General features: G+C 42.9%; 1 pseudogene; it reads right to left on the bottom strand.

The window, feature by feature from the left end:
* Positions 1-11,491: 11,491 nt before the first annotated feature.
* On the bottom strand, positions 11,492-12,046 carry LOC100435470 (large ribosomal subunit protein uL22-like; annotated as a pseudogene).
* Positions 12,047-21,756: the final 9,710 nt, after the last annotated feature.

Here is a 21,756-nt window from a genome sequence, read left to right as displayed (position 1 = left end):
TTCTGCCATCTTCTTGGTAATGAATAATTGAGGAAGAATCATGTAAATATAGAGAGAATGGTGCACCAATGTCCCCTACCTTAAAGTTATTGATAATCAATTTTTATTTTCCTGAGATCAAGTTTTAATAGGAAAAAAGGAAAAAAAAATGGTGGCCTGCAACTTAGATGAGAGAAGAAAGAAGGAGACACAGATAAGGAGATTGAAAACATTCAATATCAGACTCATCTATTTTACAATTCCATTTGGATGGCTCAGAAATTGCAGCCCCCCTCTGAGGCTGAAGGGCCCAGGTTATTTTGGGGAAGTTAGCACACTTGGCTTTGTTTTTTTATGTCCTTTCCCAGAGCCCTCATTAGGCAAATCAGAGGGCAACAGGAGGCCCCATGTTCCCTTTTCCACTGTTCCTGAGTCAATCATCAACTTTTTCTTCTAAGAGACAGGGTCTCGCTGTGTCACCCACGCTGGAGTGCAGTGACACAATCATAACTCACCGTAGACTCAAACTCCTGGGCTCAAGTGATCCTCCCACCTCAGCCTTTTGAGTAGCTGGGACCATCAGTATGTGCCACCACTCCCAGCTAATTTTTTTTTAAGTTTGTAGAGATGGGATCTCACTATGTTGCCCAGGCTGGTCTCAAACTCAAACTCAGCCTTAAGCACTCCTCCTGCTTTGGCCTCCCAAAGCACTGGGATTACAGGCATGAGCCACTACGTCTTGCCTTTAATCAACTTTGAAGACAGTGAAAATGGTGATGAGAGCACTTGCCGTAGTTGTGCCTCTGGCATAAATCTATAGCAAAGTATTTAGCAAGTGTGCTTTGGTGATTCATGTGTAATAATTACAGCAATATCTTGGAGGAAGTCCTCCAAACTTCCTAGAATAGCAGCAAGAAGTGGAGACAGAGTTCTTTACTGAGAATCTACTATGTGCCACGTCTTTTGCTAGGAAGTTTCACATTTTATTTTCAAGCCTCACCATAGCACCACAAGGAAATAACTATATTTTTCCAATTTACAGTTGATGAAAATGAGAATCAGGAGGATGGCATGAAGCTGGTGTTTAACAGAAATTTTGTCACTTACAAAAAGTAAAGTCTTCTATAGACAATACAAACTGGAAGTCTCTTTTAAGGCATAAAGCAAGGGTGGCCTGAGAGCGCCTCTCAGAGTTTTATTACCATTGAGCCCCCTACGGTTTTGCCCCCATGTTTAAACACAGTGATTTTGATGGGAAAAGTTGGTTCAGGTTTTTTCTTCTTTCTTCTGTCTTGAGTATTTCAACTGGAAATGCACTTGATCCCATCGTGGTGTCAAAACCATCCTGTCCTCAGCTGGCCACTCTATGAGGCTGATAACTGGCACAGACTGTCCAGCCAGTGCCAGGCGGCATCCATGGGTGAGGGGCTGCAATGCCTTTTCTGCCCGCCTGATCACTGGCTGTGCTGAGGACCAGACTAATTTCGATTGTCAGTTACCTCCTCTATTCAGCCTCAAAGCCCTGAGAGCCTCCAAATAAGCATTTTCTCACCTGTTGCCATCCACTTTTACAATTTGGTGATGTGTTTATTGTAAGCTCTTTTTGTACCTTGAGGGAGGGAGGTAGAAGGAATTTGATCGTGGATGATCTTATTAATGAGGGAAGCAGTAGGAAGTTCTGTCTAATCTGAAAATTAAGTCAAACGCGAAGGGTAAGTACCATTGTCTTCTAAATCTGCCTTCTTGGGCTTCTTTCTCATTCTGGGATTTTGCTCCCGTAATTGCTGTATACTAAGAGGAAAGCGCAAGAACCTCTGGCCGGACCTTAAGTGGAGCTCCATCTAGTGGGATCATTCTTAACTACAAGCAGGATGCTGCCAAGGGAGTCCCTTTTGCGTAAGTGGCCTGGCATCTGCCTCTTATTTTAGGCGCTGAGTCAACAGGATGATGGAGCATTTCCTAAATCCGAATAAGCCGAGGTAACACACCACGGATTTAAACAGGACGCACGTGAATTGAGCTAGGATATTTCAAAGTCCAATAACTTGAGTTTCGTTTACTCTTGACTGGAGAGAAGAGAGTGGACACGGAGGTGGAGTTCCTGGCAGCTGGGAAAACAGCAGGGAAGGAGGGGCGAGAGGAAGGCACGTGTCCTGGAAGTTTCTGTAAAAAGAAAAAAAAAAAACCGGCATTGGCAGATTACATGAATGTCCTCTCCCTGAAGACAGAAGCAGGCTTCAGAAACTGGCTCTCAGCCCTGGAGAAAGGAAAATCCTGGTTCTTCCCACCCAGGTGGGACCAGCATTGCAGAGATCCTAAATGTTTTCATTTTTTCCTCTACACCTGTTAGTGTGGCCTGAACACAGATGATGTCAATCCCCTCACCGCTTTTGCGTAGAGGCAGCCTGCTATAATTTTATATGGTGAGAATTCCAGGAAATTAAACACTGCTCAGATCAAGATTTAGCCCCCCAGGCACACTGTTAACTTCTCTCTGCTGGAAGAGTGGATTCTTCTCCTAGAGTGCCATAGCAAAGCACCACAAACTGGGTGGCTTGAAACAATAGAAATTTATTCTCTCATAGTTCTGGGGGGACCAGAAGTCTGAAATTGAGGTGTTAGCAGGGCCATGTTCTTTGGGGAGAATCTTTCTTTCTTTCTTTCTTTTTTTTTTTAATGTTTTAGAGATGGAATTTTGCTCTGTTGCCTAGGCTAGAGTGCAGTGGCATGATCTCGGCTCACTGCACTGTCCGCCTCCCGGGTTCAAGTGATTTTCCTGCCTCAGCCTCCCGAGTAGCTGGGATTACAGGCACGCACCACCACGCCTGGCTAATTTTTGTATTTTTAGTAGAGACAGGGTTTTACCATGTTGGCCAGGCTAGTCTTGAACTCCTGACCTCAGGTGATCCACCTGCCTCAGCCTACCAAAGTGCTGGGATTACAGGCGTTAGCCACTGTGCCCGACCTAGAAATTTATTCTCTCATATTTCCGAGGGGCCAGAAGTCTGAAATCAAGGTGTCAGCAGGGCCATGTTCTTTGGGGAGAATCTGTTCTTGGACTTTTTCCTAGTTTCTGTGTTGTGGGCAGTCCTTGGCTTGTAGATGCCTACGTCGTCACACAGTGTTCTCTGTCTTCATATCATCTTCCCTCTGTGCGTGTCTTGTCTTCACACGGCGCTCTTGTCTCTACTCTTATTATAGGACACCAGTCATATTGGGTTGGGGCCCAGCCTACTTCAGATGATCTCATCTTAATTTACATCTTGATTCCACCTGCAAAGATCCTACTTCCAAAGAAGGTCACCTTCATAGGTACTAGGACAGGCACTAGGGATTCAGACTTCAACATATCTTTAGGAGGGATGCATTCAACCCACAAGAAATAGGAATGGACAACAGCAGTCAAGAAAAAACATAAACTACAAGCTCACACCAGTTACAGGGTGTGGGAGAGGAGATTGCAGTAGGGACTCCCCAGTCCTGCAGTTTGCCATTTCCCTGAGTTCCTGCCTCCCGTTGACCCGAATCTCCATTATATGAGGCTACGTGGGCAACACCAGACAAGACCATGAATATTATCTCAATGGGATTAGAAATATATTTTAAAGATGTGACTTTTCCTTAGAAAGGCAATAGAGGTCCATTATTTATTTGGAACACCTTCTACTTTATATTTGTCACGAACTCGCTGCCTTTTATTTGTAGTGGGCATACAGGAAATAACCATGACCTGCTTGCCACTATCTATGCATTTCCATTGAAATGGAAGATCAACCCGAAATATGTAGGAACTTTCCTCTGAGTTGTTTTATCCAGGACATCTCCTTATTTACAACACATTATTTATTCAACAGGTAATGAAATAAATCCTATTGCACTAAAGCATATACTAAATACTCTGATTCCATATGCTTTTAATGCATGTTGCCCCTGTGCTGATAACACATACATGTATGCATCAAGTAAGTTCCAACCTTAGAGAAAATACTTTGCGCCTTTTTTTCAAACAGACGTAATAATACCTATCATGTATTGCCTGCCCCCTATGTGCCAGACACTATGCTAGTTTCTATGCATTATTTTATTTAATCCTTAAAACAAACTTATGCTGTATTATTATTATTCCTATTACAGATAAAAAAGCTAAGACTTCAATAACTAAGCATCTTGTTCCAAATCACATAGCTTTTTAGTGGTGGAGCTGGAATTTAAATCCAAGTTTATGATTCCAAAGCTCACATTAGACCACCTTCACAGAATGTTTTCCATTGGCGGATTTTCCCTGACCAATCTAGTTCTTTTTTGTCTTGCCAAGCTTTGACTCACAAGAAAAGCAGCCCAGATTTAGGTGCATAAACCAGCAATTAAGGGTTCAAGCCCATTTCGATGGCCCCACATTTTGCTATTGACCACTAGGTGGAGATATGCCTATTTTCTCTCCAAATGATCTTGAACTCTTAACCGAATGTATTAGTGAACTCATCTCCCCTCTTCGGGCCCCCCAAAGTCCAAATGGATATAGAAGCAGAGTCAGATTACTAATGGGTCAAAACACACAGAACTGGGTATATGGACTAACTTGTTTATCTTAGTGTTTCTCTAGGCTTTATCAAAATTTTTTTTAAAATCCAGTGATTCTAGATGATGGTTGAATGAACTTATATACAACTTATATACAACTTATATACACTTATATACAACTTATATACAACTTATATACACTTATATACAATAGCACTATAGGCTTAGAAACTACATGAATGTGTTTTTTGAACTATAAAGAGCTACACCAATGTAATGATCACCATAATAAAAATTCCATGCTTAATAAAGGTGAAGATGTGATGGGCATCTTTCAAATGGACTTAGTGGCTATTATAAGATTATCTAATCTGTACAGACTATGTTCCTGGAGTAAATGGTAGACGGCATATACTCTGTGTGTGTCCGTGTGTGTGAGTGTGTGTGTGTGCATGTGTGTGTGTAATTGACTTTATTGGACCTTCAGTCCTTCATTAACTTATCTAACAAGTATTTATTAAGGGCCTCCAAGGTCAGGCCATATGGTAGGTATGGTACGTACACTGGTGAACCATATGCCACAGGCCCCAGTTCATATCATGGCTTGTGCAGTAATGGGTGCATTGCAAACAAAAGATAACTTTCCTGAGTAGATATATTTGTGTGTGTGTGTGTGTACAGTCAATCCTCATCACTTGCAGATTTTGAATTTGTGAATTTGCCTACTCACTAAAATCTATTTGCAACCCCAAAATTAATACTTGTGGCACTTTTGTGGTCATCTGCAACACACAGAGTGGCCAAGAAAATTGAGTCACCCAAAATGCACGTTCCCAGCGGAGGTCACACAAGGTGAGACACTCTGCCTTCTTGTTTCGGCTCTTGTACTATAAACAAGTGTCTTTCTCCTGGCCTATGAAATACCACATTTTTCACATTTTTGTACTTTTTGTTGGTGATTTTTCTGTTTAAAATGGCCTGCACACATACTGCTGAAGTGTCGTCTAGAGTTTCTAAGTGTAAGAAGGCTGTGATATGCCTGATGGAGAAAATACATGTGTTAGCAAAGCTTCATTCAGGCAAGAGTTATGGTGCTGTTGGCTATGAGTTCAATGTTAATCAATAATATATATTAAATAAGCATTCTTTAAACAGAGAACACGTAAAACAAGGTTACGTATTGACCAGTTGATGAAAGAAATGTGAACGAAAGCTTATAGGAACTTAAGCCTCTATTTCACCGAAGAGCAATGGTTCAGTGTTGGCCAATTAAGTCTTCAGGGTGACTTTGTAGACCATAGCCACTGTGAATAGCAAGAATTGACTCGTGTGTGTGTGCGTGTGTTGGAGCGTTAATAGGATTCCAAATGATCCTGGTGAAAGCTGGCATTGGTAAATATCAGCATGGCTGCTCAGTGAGCTCTCAGATGAGTCAGATGCAGGCAAGATGGGAGGAGGGACCTAGTGATTAAAGTAACTACAGTAGGTGAAGAAAGAAGGTATGGGAGCTGGAGGGAATTTCTGATTTGTAGGCCAAGTACTCTACTATTTACATTTTTCATCTAAGCCAGAAAGGCATAGATAAGAAGAAGGAGAGGGGAGATAGGAAAACTCATGAATGACCCTACAAACAAACATGGAGCTACCCAGATTGGGAGAACTGACTTTCCAATTCTACAGGATGATTGAGAAAGAGCCAATCTAGAGTTAATCTGTCACCGTAGGTTTCAGGAATGATTCTTACAGATGCTAAAGCTTTCTTATCATTTTACATTATCTTTAGTCCCCTATTTGTTTGTTTTCTTGCCCTGACCAGCACAAAATTGCCTTGATGACTTCCAAAGTATTTCCAGCCTTATTAAGGGTTAGAGTGGAGCAAGAGAGATGGACAACTGGGTCCCTTCCTGCAGTGCCTATGTGGGAGAGGAAAGTCTGGGGGAAAGCAGGTGGTGGTGGCTCAGAAGGAGAGCAGCTAGCCAATCCTTGGAAACCCTGAAGAAAGAATCCTTCACCGCCCAGAAATTATTCCAAGACTGTTCCCACAGGTAAATGGTCCTGTAGCCAGCCATCCAAAGACATCCTCAAAAGAAGGGCCTGGACCTTTAAGAACCACAGGAGGAAGTTCTAAACACTGTAGATATCAGGGCTTGGGACAAATGCTGGGGCCAACCCAGAGGGCTTTATTGATCTATCAGAGCCAGGGAACAAGGAAGACAACTCGTAGACCTGAGGGAGACTGTAGTGTAAATATCTGCCAAGAAGAATGCAGAACTACTCAGAACTGCTCAATAACGCTTTTGTTTCTGTATCATGGAAAATGATCTTTCTACCAGGAAGCGTATAATAAAAATAAGCTTAGAGAGCTATGAAACCCAGAGAGGGAGGAGCCTACAGCTTTAACATCCTGAGTGCGTGAGATAGAGCAGACAGACCTTCGAGCTCAGATGAGTCATATTGCAGGGGGCTGGGAGCTGTTGCGGGGTGATGGCTGAAGAATTAGGGCAATGAGAAAGAAATGACAAACACCCAGAGGGTCTGATGTCAAGATTTTTTTTTTTTAAAAAAAGAGGGAAATGTGGAGTAAGAATTATGAACAAGTTAGTGTTACTTCCTGGTTAAAGATTAGTACCTGTCATTCAGCAGTCAGTTTTTCAGCCTTAGTCATGAGTAGCATTTAGAATAGGTGATGCCAAACTGACCACATTTTTTCTTTTTCTGGATTACTACTAGATGAGCAGATTGGGGGAATTCATGGAGTTCGTGTGTGTGGATGTTGGCAAATGCTCTCTCATGGTACCACATAAATAAGATGGAGAAATGTGAATTGGATAATATCACACCACAACCACGGGCTGGATGGTCAACTGACCAAGAACATGGGCCAGCCGACAGCAAAGGCCCCTCCCAATTCCAAAGCATAGGAAAATTGATTGGTTGCCACTTTTGAGCAAGAAGCTGATGACTGACTAAATTTCTACTATTGTGCTTGTTAGAGGAATACAGATGCATTCCTTCTGCGAGTTAGCCTGTTCAACCTAGCAGTTCCACTAAGCATCCACTCAAATGCTTCTACATGGATGTTCATAGCAGCATTATTCCTAACAGCCAAAAAGTAGAAACACCCCAGTGGTTCATCAACAGATGAATGGATAATGAAAATATGGCATAGCCATGCTTCACATGTGTGCATTTCACTGTATATAAGTGTCATCTAATAACAGAACAGTGTATTAGTCTGTTTTCACATTTCTATAAAGAACTACCTGAGACTGGGTAATTTATGAAGAAAAGAGGTTTAATTGACTCACAGTTCTGCTGGCCTTAATAGGAAGCAAGACTGGGAGGCCTCAGGAAATTTATATTCATGATAGAAGGCAAAGGGGAAGCAAGCGCATCTTACTGTGGTGGAGCAGGAGAGAGAGAGTAAAGGTGGAAGTGTCACACACTTTATTTATTTATTATTTTTATTTATTTATTTATTTATTATACTCTAAGTTCTAGGGTACATGTGCACAACATGCAGGTTTGTTACATAGGTATACATGAGCCATGTTGGTTTGCTGCACCCATCAACTCGTCATTTACATTAGGTATTTCTTCTAATGCTATCTCTCCCTCTGCCCCCTCACCCCAAGACAGGCCCCAGTGTGTGATGTTCCCCACCCTGTGTCCAAGTGTTCTCATTGTTCAGTTCCCACCTATGAGTGAGAACATGTGGTGTTTGGTTTTCTGTCCTAGTGATAGTTTGCTGAGAATGATGGTTTCCAGCTGCATTCATGTCCCTGCAAAGGACATGAACTCATCCTTTTTTATGGTTGCATAGTATTCCATGGTGTATATGTGCCACATTTTCTTAATTCAGTCTATCATTGATGGACATTTGGGTTGTTTCCAAGTCTTTGCTATTGTGAATAGTGCCGCAATGTGTCACACACTTTTAAACCATCAGATCTTGTGACAACTCACTCACTGTCATGAGAACAGCACAGGGGAAATCTGCCCCCATGATCCAGTCACCTCCCACCAGGCCCGTCCTCCAATTCAACAAGAGATTTGTGTGGGGACAAAAATCCAAACCATATCAAACAGTAAACAACAGAAAACATAGTATATCCACAATGGACTATGATTTGGAAAGAAAGAGGAATTAAATACTGATACATAGTACAACACTGACGAACCTCAAAAACATTATGAAAGAGGACAGTCACCAAGACTGCATTTTGTATGATTTCATTTTCATTTAATTGTATGAAATATCCCAGACAGGTAAATCTAGGGAGAATGCAAAGATTAGTGGTTGCCCAGGGCTTGGGGTGGGGGGTGCAGGTTGGAAGAAATAGTGAGTGACTGTTAGTGGATGCACAGTTTCTTTTTGGGGGTGATGAAATGTTCTAAAATTGAATGTGGTGATGGTTGCACAACTCTGAATATATACACAAAAAACCCACTGAATTGTGCACTTTAAAGAGATGAATTATATGATATGTGAATTTTATTATTTGTATTTCTTTACACATACCAGTCATCTTCTGTTTGGGCATTAGTTCTCAATTAGGATATAAAAGGATTCAGCAGTGATGGAATTTCTCACAAAGGGGTGATGGGCCAAGGAGCTCATGGTCAGAAGGGCAGAGTGCACCCTTCACTGGCCCCTCTTGGGTGATACTTGCAGAGTTGCTCACAGTTGAGCTCTTTGTAAGAAAGAACATAGAGGAAAAGCTGTAAGCTGCCAGCCATAGAAACCCCTGCAATGCTCCCTTCCTTCCTGTGAGGTACTTGTTCTAATGTGGGTAGTAACTTCTTTGAAATGCTCCAATCATGCTTTCTGGGGTGAAACCCCACATCAATAGCCAGCTTGGCAGCTCCCCAAGTTAGGCATCCATGACTTTCCTCTCTTTCACTGGTGCGACTGACGCCATCTTGGAGTCCTGGTTGTCCACCATTGGTCATGTGAATTACTGTTGGTAACAGCTCAATAACGCTGTCATTTATAAAGAAGAGTGAACTTTTCTAGCAGAGATACATGTCAACAATGACAACACACGCTGGTTGGTCCTATATCATAGGCTGTATTAATTTACATGTTTACTTTTCAGCTCCTCTACCGAGGAACCACAAAGTAGTCATCTTTGCATCCCCAGGGCCCATGAAAGTTCATCCCTAAATGTTGAATGCTCCATAGATTGGTGGCCTGCTAGCTGGCAACTTGGGAAAATTAAATGCAAGAGAATTGAATCCTCAGTGAGTGCTCCTTTGTAAACATGGGATATTGAAATTTCTGTAAAGCAAGCCCTCACATAAAAAACTCACTTTACAGTGTGAAAATGCCAAAGTTGATTTAAAAATAAAATAGAAGTTAGGACAAATATATGCTTTTGCAAGCATTTATTCAGTGTTTAAATTCAAACAGCTCGTATAAATGATATGTTATACACATTTCTTTGGGGGTACTTGGTCATGGGTAAGGTGAAATCAAGTTTTTTAAAATGAAAGTTCCATAAAGTTTTGACTGAAGATATCATGTTTTTCCCCAGTTAATCTTTCAGGGTTAAGCATTGCTTTTCTTTATTGTGCCAAGAACCTCCAACTTCTAAGTTAGTTTTAATCTTCTCAAAAAGTATACTCTGAGTATTTGGTGGGTATGAATGTCTCCAAAGGTATTCAATGGAATATGCTGGTAAAAAGAGCTCTTTGAGGCTTCTAGTTCTATGAATTTCAACTATTCCATTTTCATAAACTCCCGATGCTTGAGCTGCTCTGAATGAAAACTTGACAACTCAAGCCTATCTGCAAGAAAAACTTCTTTATTCAACACATAATGTAGCCAGGGAAGATTTTTCTTTTTTGACGATTCCAATGGTGTTACTGTCCAAAAGGAGTCTTGTTCTCTTAGAATGAAGTTCTCAAAATATAGATTACAGAAAAAAAAAGAAAATTGAAACCTCACTGAAATACTATTTCTCTTTTCTCAGAGGGCCAAAAAAATCATAAAGAAGGACACCATACTCATTTCTGCTGGCAATACTAAGTGGTATAATCTTTATAGAAGAGAGTTTGACAATAGCTAGCAACATTATATGCATTTGCCTTTTGACTCATCAGTCCCACTTCTAGGAATCTATTCCAAAGATGCTCTCAAAATAAGAAATTCATATACACAAGGCTTTGCGTGATAACACTACTAGTAAGAGCAAAAAACTGGGAATAGCCCAAATGTCCATCAACAGAGTAATGGTTGAATAAAATACCGTCACATGTTGGAGTACTATGTAGCTGAAAAAAAGAACAAAGTTCTCTGTTTATTGGTATCAAGTGAGAATAATTTTTAAGTGCAATCCAGATGCAGAAAATGTGTATAATGGGTTGCCTCTTCTCTGTGAAGGAAAAAACAACAAATATTTAATGTATTTATTTGCTTACATAAAAAAAATTGAAGGACAAATCAAAACTAAAAAATATTACTGTGGGAGAGAGAGGCAACAGAGGAGGGTACAGGTATGACAGCTAGACTTTCTGTTTATTTGATGGTATCTAGGAATTATTATTAATATTTTTAGATGTGATGATACTGTAGTATGTTTAAAAATTGCCTTATCTTTAGTGATATAAACTAAAGGCTTTTTAAAAGATAAAATTATGTGATATCTGGGACTTTTTAAAACTTTTAATTGCATTTATTTATTTATTGTCTTGAGACAGAGTCTCGCTCGGAGTGCAGTGGTGCGATCTCGGCTCGTTGCAACCTCCGTCTCCCAGGTTCAAGCGATTCTCCTGCCTCAGCCTCCTGAGTAGCTGGGATTACAGGCACGCACCACCACGCCCAGCTAATTTTTTAATTTTTAATAGAGAAGGGGTTTCACCATGTTGGCCAGGCTGATCTCAAACTCCTGACCTCAAGTGATCCACCCACCTCGGCCTCCCAAAGTGCTGGGATTACGGGCGTGAACCACTGTGCCTGGCCTTAACTGCATTTATTTTAATGCTGAATTTACTCCCATGCCATAAGTTTTTGTTTCTTCAGTTTCTTCTGGGGTATCTTTTTCTTCTGGGCAACCTCTTCTTTTGGTTTAGGAACAATTTGTTCCTTTTCAGTAAGGATCATCTCGATGTGGCAGGGAGAGCTCACGTGTGGCTTAATCTAACCATGAGCTCTGTAGGTCCGGCAGCACATCTTAGATGCTTTGTCCACTTGGATATGCTCAATGACCAGAGAATCTACATCTAAACCCTTAACTTCAGCATTATTCTCTGCATTTTTAAACATGTACAGCAAAAATTCAGCACTCTTCTTGGGTCACCAACCTTGTGTCCAGCCCCACTGCTTGGCCTGGGCACACCTACCAGCTCCACCACTGTAACGTTGGAATGGTACACACTGTTTCTGTAAAGTGACATCTTTCAGATACTTCATGGCTTTTTGTATATGCATAGGCTTGATGGCCTGGGCAGTTTCACAAGTGTTCTTAAAGTGAACAGGAAAATTTGAACCTCTTGATTTGTATGATTGTGTGGGGTTCTACAGGTCAAGTGAATAGCCAACCATTTTCACATTGTACCACTTAGTATTGCCAGCAGAAACACTTAGGGGAAGAGCTGAGACTTTCTTTAAAATAATTCACTGGGGATGGAAGGGAAAGTAGGTTGAAGTACAGAAGAAACAAGAATGGCCAGGTGTTGATAATTGTTGAACTTGGTTGATAGCTACATAAGTGTTCACTTTATTTTTACTTCTTTTTAATGTTTGAAGATTCCCTAAGTAAATTAATGTGTCATGAACTCTAGTTTTCCTCTTTTTTGACTTCTGATAATTTACCTAGAATATTATTTAATGTTTCTGAATCTATGCTTGTCCCATGAGCTGTAATATTAAATGAACTAATGATCATGCTATCTTTCTTTGCTAGTTCTACTAAACTGCTTTCCATGCGTTGAAAGGAAATATTTTCGTTACAACAATGACCAACCAGAAGGCAAAACAATTTGTTGATTGTGATTGGCTTCCGTCAGCTATTTTCTTTGTGACTGAAAATTACATTTGCAGCTTAATAGAACCACTGGAACTGGGAGGCTCCTTCATGTCCACCCATGCCTGACTTCCGTTGCCAGTGGAAAACAAGCCCTTTTGCTGTCTGAGGAGCTTGTCAGCATAACTCCTAGAGATGTCAGGGTGAATCTTGCTCCAGTCCCTCAGCATGGAGTTCAGAAATGTTCTTTGGACAACACTGTGCTAGCCTGGAGTCTAGGATGCTGAGGCAGCATTTCATTCATGTCTGGGTGTACTGGTAGGGTACCCCACATCCCTGCAGGTCCTATATACAGTGTCCTGTATAACTCTAAGATGGAAAACGTGAACCTGGTGTAGGTAAGATGATCTCTGACATATATAGAGATTGGGCTACATACAAGCCTGCCTCAGCAATAGATGGTTAGGTTTCCAGGAAGGGTAATGGGACCCTTATTTTCTCAGACTTTATACCCAATGTGTACACCTCTCTCCCGTGAGGATTTTATGACCCAGATGCTAAAAGAATACATTGAGGATAGAAGGGGAAAAGTGGGTTGAGGTATAGAAAAAAGAAGATAATTTAAAATTAATTAAAGTTGAAAAGGTATTTGCTCAGTGGCACTAGCCACCTTTAAAGCACTCAGCAGCCATGTGGCCGGTGGTTGCTGTCTGGCCAACATGTAAAATTCTGTAGAGCAGCTCTGACCTGGAAGCTTGCACTGAGAATCTTGATGGTTTTTCACTTGAACTCCAGCTGAATTGACTTCCTTCTTTAACCTTTAGAAATTAAATCCTGTTGATGTCATATAAGCCATCTCTGTTTCTGGTCTTGTCAGGAGTTTGAGCCTATTGTTAACATTGGCCAACACAGTGTGGAATATAGTGCTTCATTTCTTAAATGGTTGCTCTCCTGACTTATTGTGGAGATTTTATATTTTATGCATTATATTTCCTTTTCTCAGTCATTGTGATGAATGAAAAATTGTCAAAGTGTGAAGAAAAATGTACAAAAACTAGAGAGCTATAAATGAGGTTCATTTGCTTGCAGTGTGGGTGCTGACCGAGCTGACTTCTGCTGGCTGGTCATTAGGCAGACATGGATTTGAGTTTCGTTATTAATGAGGGTACCATTTATGATAAGAGTGTTGTAGGATAACAAGCTGTCATTATATACCACAGTTGACTTGACACACCCTAACTGCTACAGCCAAAGTAATTGACTTCAATGTCTTCATAGCTTGATATTCAAATACATTGGTAGTTAATGAAGTCTTGCCCATTTAAGGGTTTAGTCTAGAGTCAAAATTCCTAATTCCTAGTAGAAGGTGATCATGGTGGGGTTTTTTCCCCCCATTTCTATCTGAGCTGGTGGTTCCTTAACAAAGCATCTCAGACTATAGATAGTATCTTCTTCATGTGGTTTCCAGAGGGGGTAACATTGCTCTCCTAAGGCATTACTTTTTAACTATTTGATTAAATCCCCCTTAAAAATACATTTTGGTTACACAAATAGAGGCATAGTTACTACCCAGGCAACTCCCTAAGGAGCCCCACTGAGGATATTTCTGGGAATTTTTTCCTTCAAGAAGGAATTGTTTCAAAAGTTTTGCTCAGGGACCTAGAATTTCCCTGAAAGATCCCAGGATATTCCTGGCATAGGTTTGACATTACAGCACATGCTAGCCCAGCTAACTAATAGTTATTACACATCATCTTACACAGGAAGGTGCTAGCATGTTTTATGAATTTGAATGAATATTTGGAAATCTGACTGGTGTGGTAACGAAAAGATTTTGGCAGAAGCAATTGTGGAGCCCCTGACAATTACAGTTGAGAAATTATCCTGAGACGGCTGGAACATCAATTATGAAATAAACTTCCAGCTTGACATTTTAGATATTTCATATTTTCCAGCGTTCTAAAAGAGAAGACAGATGGCTCTAGCAGTTAAGCTTATTTCTCAGTATATTGAAAATCCAAAATCAGGGCAAAAATGTGGTATGAACTAGACACAGAAGAGGGGCTACAGATGGGGTTGCTGGTCGAGCTCTGCAGTAAAGGCAGTCTTCATTGCCAAAGTCTCCTGTCTTTTACAAAGTATGAGATAATAGGAAGGTAAAGACGTTGGATGCATTTCATGCATGCATTTACTCATTCAATTATTATATATTCAGTTGATTATGGTTTGTGGGAGTATAGGATTTTCTATCCTTCTTACAGCCTTCTTGTCTTTTCCTCCTATCCCAGTGACGAGAGGGTCTTAGAAACACAGCCAAGCTAGGAAGATCACTTAAATAATAATACATAGTAATGGTCCATATTAACAAGAAAGACTTGTCTTGTTCACGTCCTGCCCCAAGGAGCCTGAAAATCTTATGACTTGTGCTAAGCAGGGGAACAGGGAGGAGCCTTGCTCTGGCTTCCTGGATAGTGCAGGAAGAATGCTCTCCATGACTCTGTGGGCTGCTACCAGGATGGAGCCAGGATCCTGAGGAAGGGCTGAGGATGGGAGGAGAAAAGAGAGACGGCAGAGAAAGCAGAGACCCTCACAGGGAGGAGGGCTCTGTATGAGGGAATGCAAGTAAGGACATGTCTGGCCCCATCTTCTGGAAGCCATGTGTGTTTCTGATTGCCTAGGAATAAGACTATTTTCTTTCTGGCAATGGTCTAGCCAGCCAATCGTCAGACCCTAGAAGAGGGAGGTGGAGGCTGGTCAAGGACTTATTCATCCACAGGCCCCAGAGGCCCTTTGTGGGGAGCCTTAGAAACTTCACAATGGGGTCATCTCCAGAAGCTGCTTCTAAGGACTGGGAAGGGAAGGCTCATGAGTGAGCAAATGTACAAGGACAGCTGGAACTTAAGGGAAACGAATGAGAGAAAGAAGCAAGCATTTACTTAGGGCTGTGCCAGTCACCTGCAGATAGCACTAGACTCGCTTGAGAAGTTTCCATGAACAGATGTTTATAGCTGGGTTTTAAAAACATCATAGTAAATTTGCTTGCTATGGTGGGCAGATTAATGACCCCCCAAAACTGTCCATGTCCTAATCCCTGGCACCTGTGTATATATCAGCTCACCTGGAAAAAAGAACTTTGCAGATGTGATTAAGAATCTAGAGATGGGAGGCCAGGCGTGGTGGCTCACGCCTCTAATCCCAGCACTTTAGGAGGCCAAGGTGGGTGGATCACCTGAGGTCAGGAGTTCGAGACCAGCCTGGCCAACATGGTGAAACCCCGTCTCTACTAAAAATCAAAAAAGTTAGCCAGGCGTGGTGGCAGGAGCCTGTAATCCCAGCTACTCGGGAGGCCGAGGCAGGAAAATTGCTTGAACCCAGGAGGTGGAGGTTGCAGTGAGCCAAGATTGCGCCATTGCACTCCAGCCTGGGCGAAAAGAGTGAGCCTCCATCTAAAAAAAAAAAAAAAAAAAAAAGAATCTAGACATGGGAGACTATCCTGGATTATCCGAGCCCTGCAAGAAAGAGAGAAGCAGGAGAGGCAGACTCAGAGCATGAGGCAATAGAAGCAGATGTTGGAGTGATGAGATTGCTGGTTGTAAAGCTAGAGGAAGGGGCCTGGAGCCAAGGAACCCAGGCAGCCTCTAGAAGCTGCAAATGGGAAAGACAGATTCTCCCTGAGCCTCCAGAAGGAATGTGGCCCTCCTGACTTCTTGATCTTTGCCCAGTGTATTAGTCCATTCTGACACTGCTAATAAAGACATACCTGAGACTGGGTAATTTATCAAGGAAAGAAGTTTAATTGACTCACACTTCCACATGGTTGGGGAGGCCTCACAATCATGTCAGAAGGCAAAGGAGGAACAAAGGCACGTCTTACATGGTGGCAGGCAAGAGAGCTTGTGCAGGGGAACTCCCATTTATAAAACCATCAGCTCTTGTGAGACTTATTCACTATCACAAGAATAGCCTGGGAAAGACCTGCCCCCATGATTCAATTACCTCCCACTTGTTCCCTCCCATGACACGTGGGAATTATGGGAGCTACAATTCAAGATGAGATTTGGGTGGGGACACAGCCAAACCATATCACCCTGTGAGTTTCAGACTTTTGACCTCCAGAACTACAAGATCATAAATTTGTGTTGTTTTAAGCCATGAAGTTTGTGGTCATTTGTTACGGCAGCAGTAGGAAACTGATAGACAGCAGTCCATCTATATCCATGGGTTCTGGGTTCTGCATCTGTGGATTCAACCAACCAGCAATCAAAAATACTTGGAAAAAACCAAATGGATGGTTGTGTCTGTGTTGAACATGTACAGACTTTATTTCTTGTTATTATTCCCTAAACGATACAGTATGACAACTATGTATGTAGCATTTGGATTGTACTGGGTATGCTAAGTAATCTAGAGATAATTAAAAGCATAGGGGAGGATGTGTGTAGGTTATATGCAAATACAACATCATTTTCTGTAAGGGATTTGAGCATCCATAGAGTTTGGAGTCCTGGAACCAGTCCCTCATGGATACCAAGGGACAATTGTACTTGTCTAACTGGATGATTGCCTAGTGTTTTTATGAGAAAACTAAAGAGGGTAGACTCTTTCCATACCACTTAGAAATACAAAATATTTTGGGAAGGCACAATAAACCATGAGTAACATAGAGATTATGGAATATAGATTTTCCCCCAAATAAGTGGAATTCTTACCTACCAATGTCCTATGTTTTGCAGCCTGACAGTATGGAGGGAGAGCCCTGTCCTGCCCATGCACAGCCTGAAGGCACACCCCATGTGGATAGAACACCACGTTGCACGTCCTCCCTGCAGAGCACCTCAGGCCCACACTGCCCCCTACACATGCTCAGTCCCACTTTGCCCAGCCGCAGTGTTGGGCTCATTTTCCTCTGCTGGGTGAGTCTCGATGAGCCCTGCCTCCACTCAGGCAATTGTTTGTAGAAGGTCAGCAGATCTCCTCTTCATGAAAAATGGGTCCACAGGCTTTCTACTAGTTCAGGTGACCGAGGCGCCCCCAGCCAAGGACGGGTTTTTCAAGCGTTGGTGACAGACCTGTGTGACCCCAAGCTTTATGGGCCAGTGCTGCACCTCTCCAGTCTCAGTAGGTTTCCAGGAGCCCCTGATGACTAAGACTTCAAATGTTCCTGAGGGGCAGGATATCGTGATTGAGAAATCAACTGTGTCTTACCTCCTGCCATGAACTCTTTGTGAAAGAAATAATGGTATTTTCCTTTCTCCACTCTAAGAAGGCAGCCCAGTCTTTGGGTCCTAGAGGGCTGGGTTTTCTCATCTTATCAACACTTTGATTTGTTTAAAAAAAAAAAAAAAAAAAAAAAGGTCTAGGCCCAAGAGCTCAGTTGTCCAGGGAGTAAAGGAGCTGTGTTAGTTCCTTGGTGCCATTATAACTAATCATCACAAACATGGTGCTTGACACAACACAACTCTATCATCTTTCAGTTCTGGAGGCTGGAAGTTTGAAGTGGCAGGGCTGGTTCCTGCTGGAAGCTCTAGGGTAGAAAAGCTCACCTTTTCTAACTTCTAGAAGCCTCCTACCTTCCTTTGCCTTTGGCTCCTTCCTCCATCCTCAAAGTGCATCCTCCAGTCTCTGCTTCCTTCATCACACGGCCTTCTCCTCTTCCGAAGTCAAATCGCTCTCTGCCTCCCTCTTCCCAGGATACGTATGATTATATTTAGGATGCACCTGGATAATCCAGTATAGTTTCCCCATTTTAAGAGTATTAATTTAATTGCATCTGCAAAGTCCCTTTTGCCCTAGAAGGTACACTCCCAGGTTTCAGGGCCAAGGACATGGGCATTTCAGGAGACCATGACTGAGCAGGGGCCTGGGGCTTTAGGAAGTGAGCAGTGGTGTAACCTCAAAGAGAGCAGTTAGATTTCCCAAGCCCAAGTGGGGTGGATTTCCCCTCCCATCCCCTTCCATTGCAGCACCCTGTCAATAACAGGATTCTCATGGGATACCCAGAGACCAAGCCCTAAGCTATGAGGCTAATGGTCTTTGCATCCAAGCTTTGCTCAGAAAGGATGTGGCAGTCCACCTTCGAAGGGACCACATGACCTGAGACAATGCATGAGGATTCATACATCATCCAGGATGGACTGAATGCCAAAAAGACCTTTCCCCAAAATTTCTGGACAGACTCTTACAGTACTTAAGGGAAGCAGAGTGGCACCCCAAAACCCGACAAAGTGAATTCGCACTACCTTTGTCAAGCAGAGTCTCAGAACTATGTTTGATTTGCTTCAGAAAAAGTATAGGAACAGAACATATTTCCTGAATGCTGTCAGGTAAATTCATACATGTCTGGAGATGGGGCACGGTTGGCTTCTTAAGCAAATATAGTCACATGCCACATAACAACGTGTGGGTCAACAATGGACTACAGATACAACTGTGGTCCCATGAGGTTATAATGAAGCTGGAAAAGTCCTATCACCTAGTGACGGCATAGTTGTCATAATGTCGTCTCGGTGCAAGGCATTCCTCTTGTGTTTGTGGTGATGCTGCTCTGCCAGTGGTTTAAAAAGTAAAAATAAAAAAAAAAGAAATTTTAAGGCTGGGCGCTGTGACTCACGCTTATAATCCCAGCACTTTGGGAGGCCGAGATGGGCGGATCACCTGAGGTTGGGAGTTTGAGACCAGCCTGACCAACATGGAGAAACCTCTTCTCTACTAAAAATACAAAATTAGCCAGGCATGGTGGCGCATGCCTGTAATCCCAGCTACTCAGGAGGCTGAGGCAGGAGAATCGTTTGAACCTGGGAGGCGGAGGTTGCAGTGAGCTGAGATCACACCATTGCACTCCAGCCTGGACAACAAGAGTGAAACTCTGTCTCAAAAAAAAAAAAAAAAAAAAAAAAAAGAAAAGTTTAAAAGGAAAAAAGCTTATAGAACAACAACATGAAGAAAGTATTTTTTTACAGTTGTACAATATGTTTGTGTTTTAAGCTAAGTGTTATTACAAGAGTCAAAATGTTAAAAAGTTACAAAGCTTATTAAGTAAAAAAATTACAGTAAACAAAGATGAATTGATCATTGAAGAAAGGAAAATATTTTGGAAGAGTTGGTGCAGTGTAAGTGTAGTGTGTTTCTAAAGTCTACAGCAGTGTAGAGTGACGTCCCAGGCCTCCACATTCACTCCTCACTCACTGGCCCATCCAGGGCAACTTCCAGTCCTGCAAGCTCCAAGACAGGTGTGTCATTTTCCATCTTTCATACTGTATTTCGACTGTGTCTATTCTATTCTTAGATACAAAAAGTGCTTCCCATCGTGTCACAGTGGCCTACAGTATTCAGCAGAGCAGCATGCTGTACAGTTTGTAGCCTAGGAGCAATGCAGTGTACCATTGAACCTAGGTGTGTGGTAGGCTGCACCACCTACGATTGTGTGAGAACACTCTATGATGTTCTCACCACGATGAAATCGTCTAACGCAGCATCTCTCAGAACCAGCCCCATGGTTAAGCCACACAGGACTGTGTCAGGGTGTCAGCATTCGCATCACGTCCTGATATATCTGTTCCAAGAAGCCTGCTTTATAGAAAATGAATTTTCTTATCACAAGACTTTAGGTTCCTTTCTTTTCTGGTTAATGGGGGGAAAATCCAGGCAGACAAGCCTCAGGTGATGTGGCCACTTTCATCTCAGTCAGTATCAATTGGGTCCTATCAGAGCTCCCAGGCTCCTGGAATGGGAACTCTCTGTCCTTCCCCCAGTTTTAATTTCCTTCCTCAGAAAAAGGGACATGGTCTGCATTAGTGTGCAGGATGTGAGGATTGCACGGGTATCTGGCTTTCACACCTGGCCAGTTCTGAGCTCTACAGGCTGCATTCACCAGGCAAGGACGAGGAGAGAGCTGGAGGTACAGTGGCGGTGTGGGCAAGGGCGGTGCCAGTATCCAGCCAGGGAGGACCTTGGGATAGTGGGTGCTGATCACACTGGGGAGAAGGCCGGCATTGTTCATAGGTGAAAGTGGAAATTCTCTTATTTTATTTTATTATTTATTTATTTTCATTTTTGGAGACAGAGTCTCACTCTGTCGCCCAGGCTGGAGTGCAGTGGTGCGATCTCAGCTCACTGCAACCTCCGCCTCCTGGGTTCATTCTCCTGCCTTAGCCTTCCAAGTAGCTGGGACTATAGGCGCACGCCACCACGCCTGGCTAATTTTTTGCATTTTAGTGGAGACAGGGTTTCACCATGTTGCCCAGGCTGGTCTCGAACTCCTGAGCTCAGGCAATCTGCCCGCCCCGGCCTCCCAAAGGGCTGGGATTACAGGCGTGAGCCACCGCGCCCAGCCAGTTCTCTTAAAAACCTGAAGTGACTGTCACAGCTTCTCTGTTTGAAGGGCAGTGCATCATTCATTTCTCTGGGAAAATAAATTCCAACGGCTCAGGTCCAACTAGAGGGAGGGGAGAGAGGATAGAAGTGTCGCAGCCCCGCCTGCTTGGTCACCTGGGGTGGATGGCCAGTGCACAGGGAACACTCAGCACTCTGGTGCCTTTGGCCAAGAGCTGAGCAGGGGCTGGTGGGAGCTGCACGGCCACTACTGGCAAAATCAGAGAACTGAGTCACATGGAAGGGGCGAAGGAGCCCAGAAAACTGAAGAGTGTGGCCTCAGGATGAAGTGGCTGGGGGATGCGAGAGGACATGGCCGTGACAAAATATCAGAGGCCGTGGAGAAATCCACCCTGTGAGAAATCCCAGCACTGGAGGCCCAGATAATATTCATTTATGTTATTTGTATTTCTGCAGGGCCGTCATACTGTTGAATATTAGGCTCTCGGGTGCCTAATAAATATCTGGTTTATCTCATTTATTCCTCACAATGGCCATTTTGAAAGGGGTTCTATACATATTCCACACACCCACCCCCACCCACCTATGGGGATTCTGCCACTGCCATGGAAAACACCTGAGCTGTCCTGCTGGAGAGGCCCCATGGAGGTGGACTGAGGCTCCCTGGCCTAGAGCCGAGGAAGGGAAGCACGGAGGAGGTAAGCAACTTGTCCAAGATGGCAAAGCCTTTAAGCAATGGGGCCTGAGCCTAGGATCTGCCATCTTGAGGACCAAACCACCACTGTCACGAGCCCGTGGTAAGGGCTGCTATGCACACATCTGCCTTTGGGGAGGTTTCAGGGGGGCTGAAGTGTAATGGAAGCCCACTGGGCTCCATGCCTGGGGTGGCACAATAGAGAGATAAAAACAGCACTGAGAGGCAGCCAGGGAGGCAGGAAGATGGCCTTAGAGGTCTTAA

The sequence above is a fragment of the Pongo abelii genome, chromosome 17, assembly GCF_028885655.2.
Source record: "Pongo abelii isolate AG06213 chromosome 17, NHGRI_mPonAbe1-v2.0_pri, whole genome shotgun sequence".
In the NCBI taxonomy this organism is placed as follows: Eukaryota; Metazoa; Chordata; class Mammalia; order Primates; family Hominidae; genus Pongo; species Pongo abelii.
The sequence above is the reverse complement of the archived record's forward strand: the minus strand, read 5'-3'. Positions and strand labels throughout refer to the sequence as shown.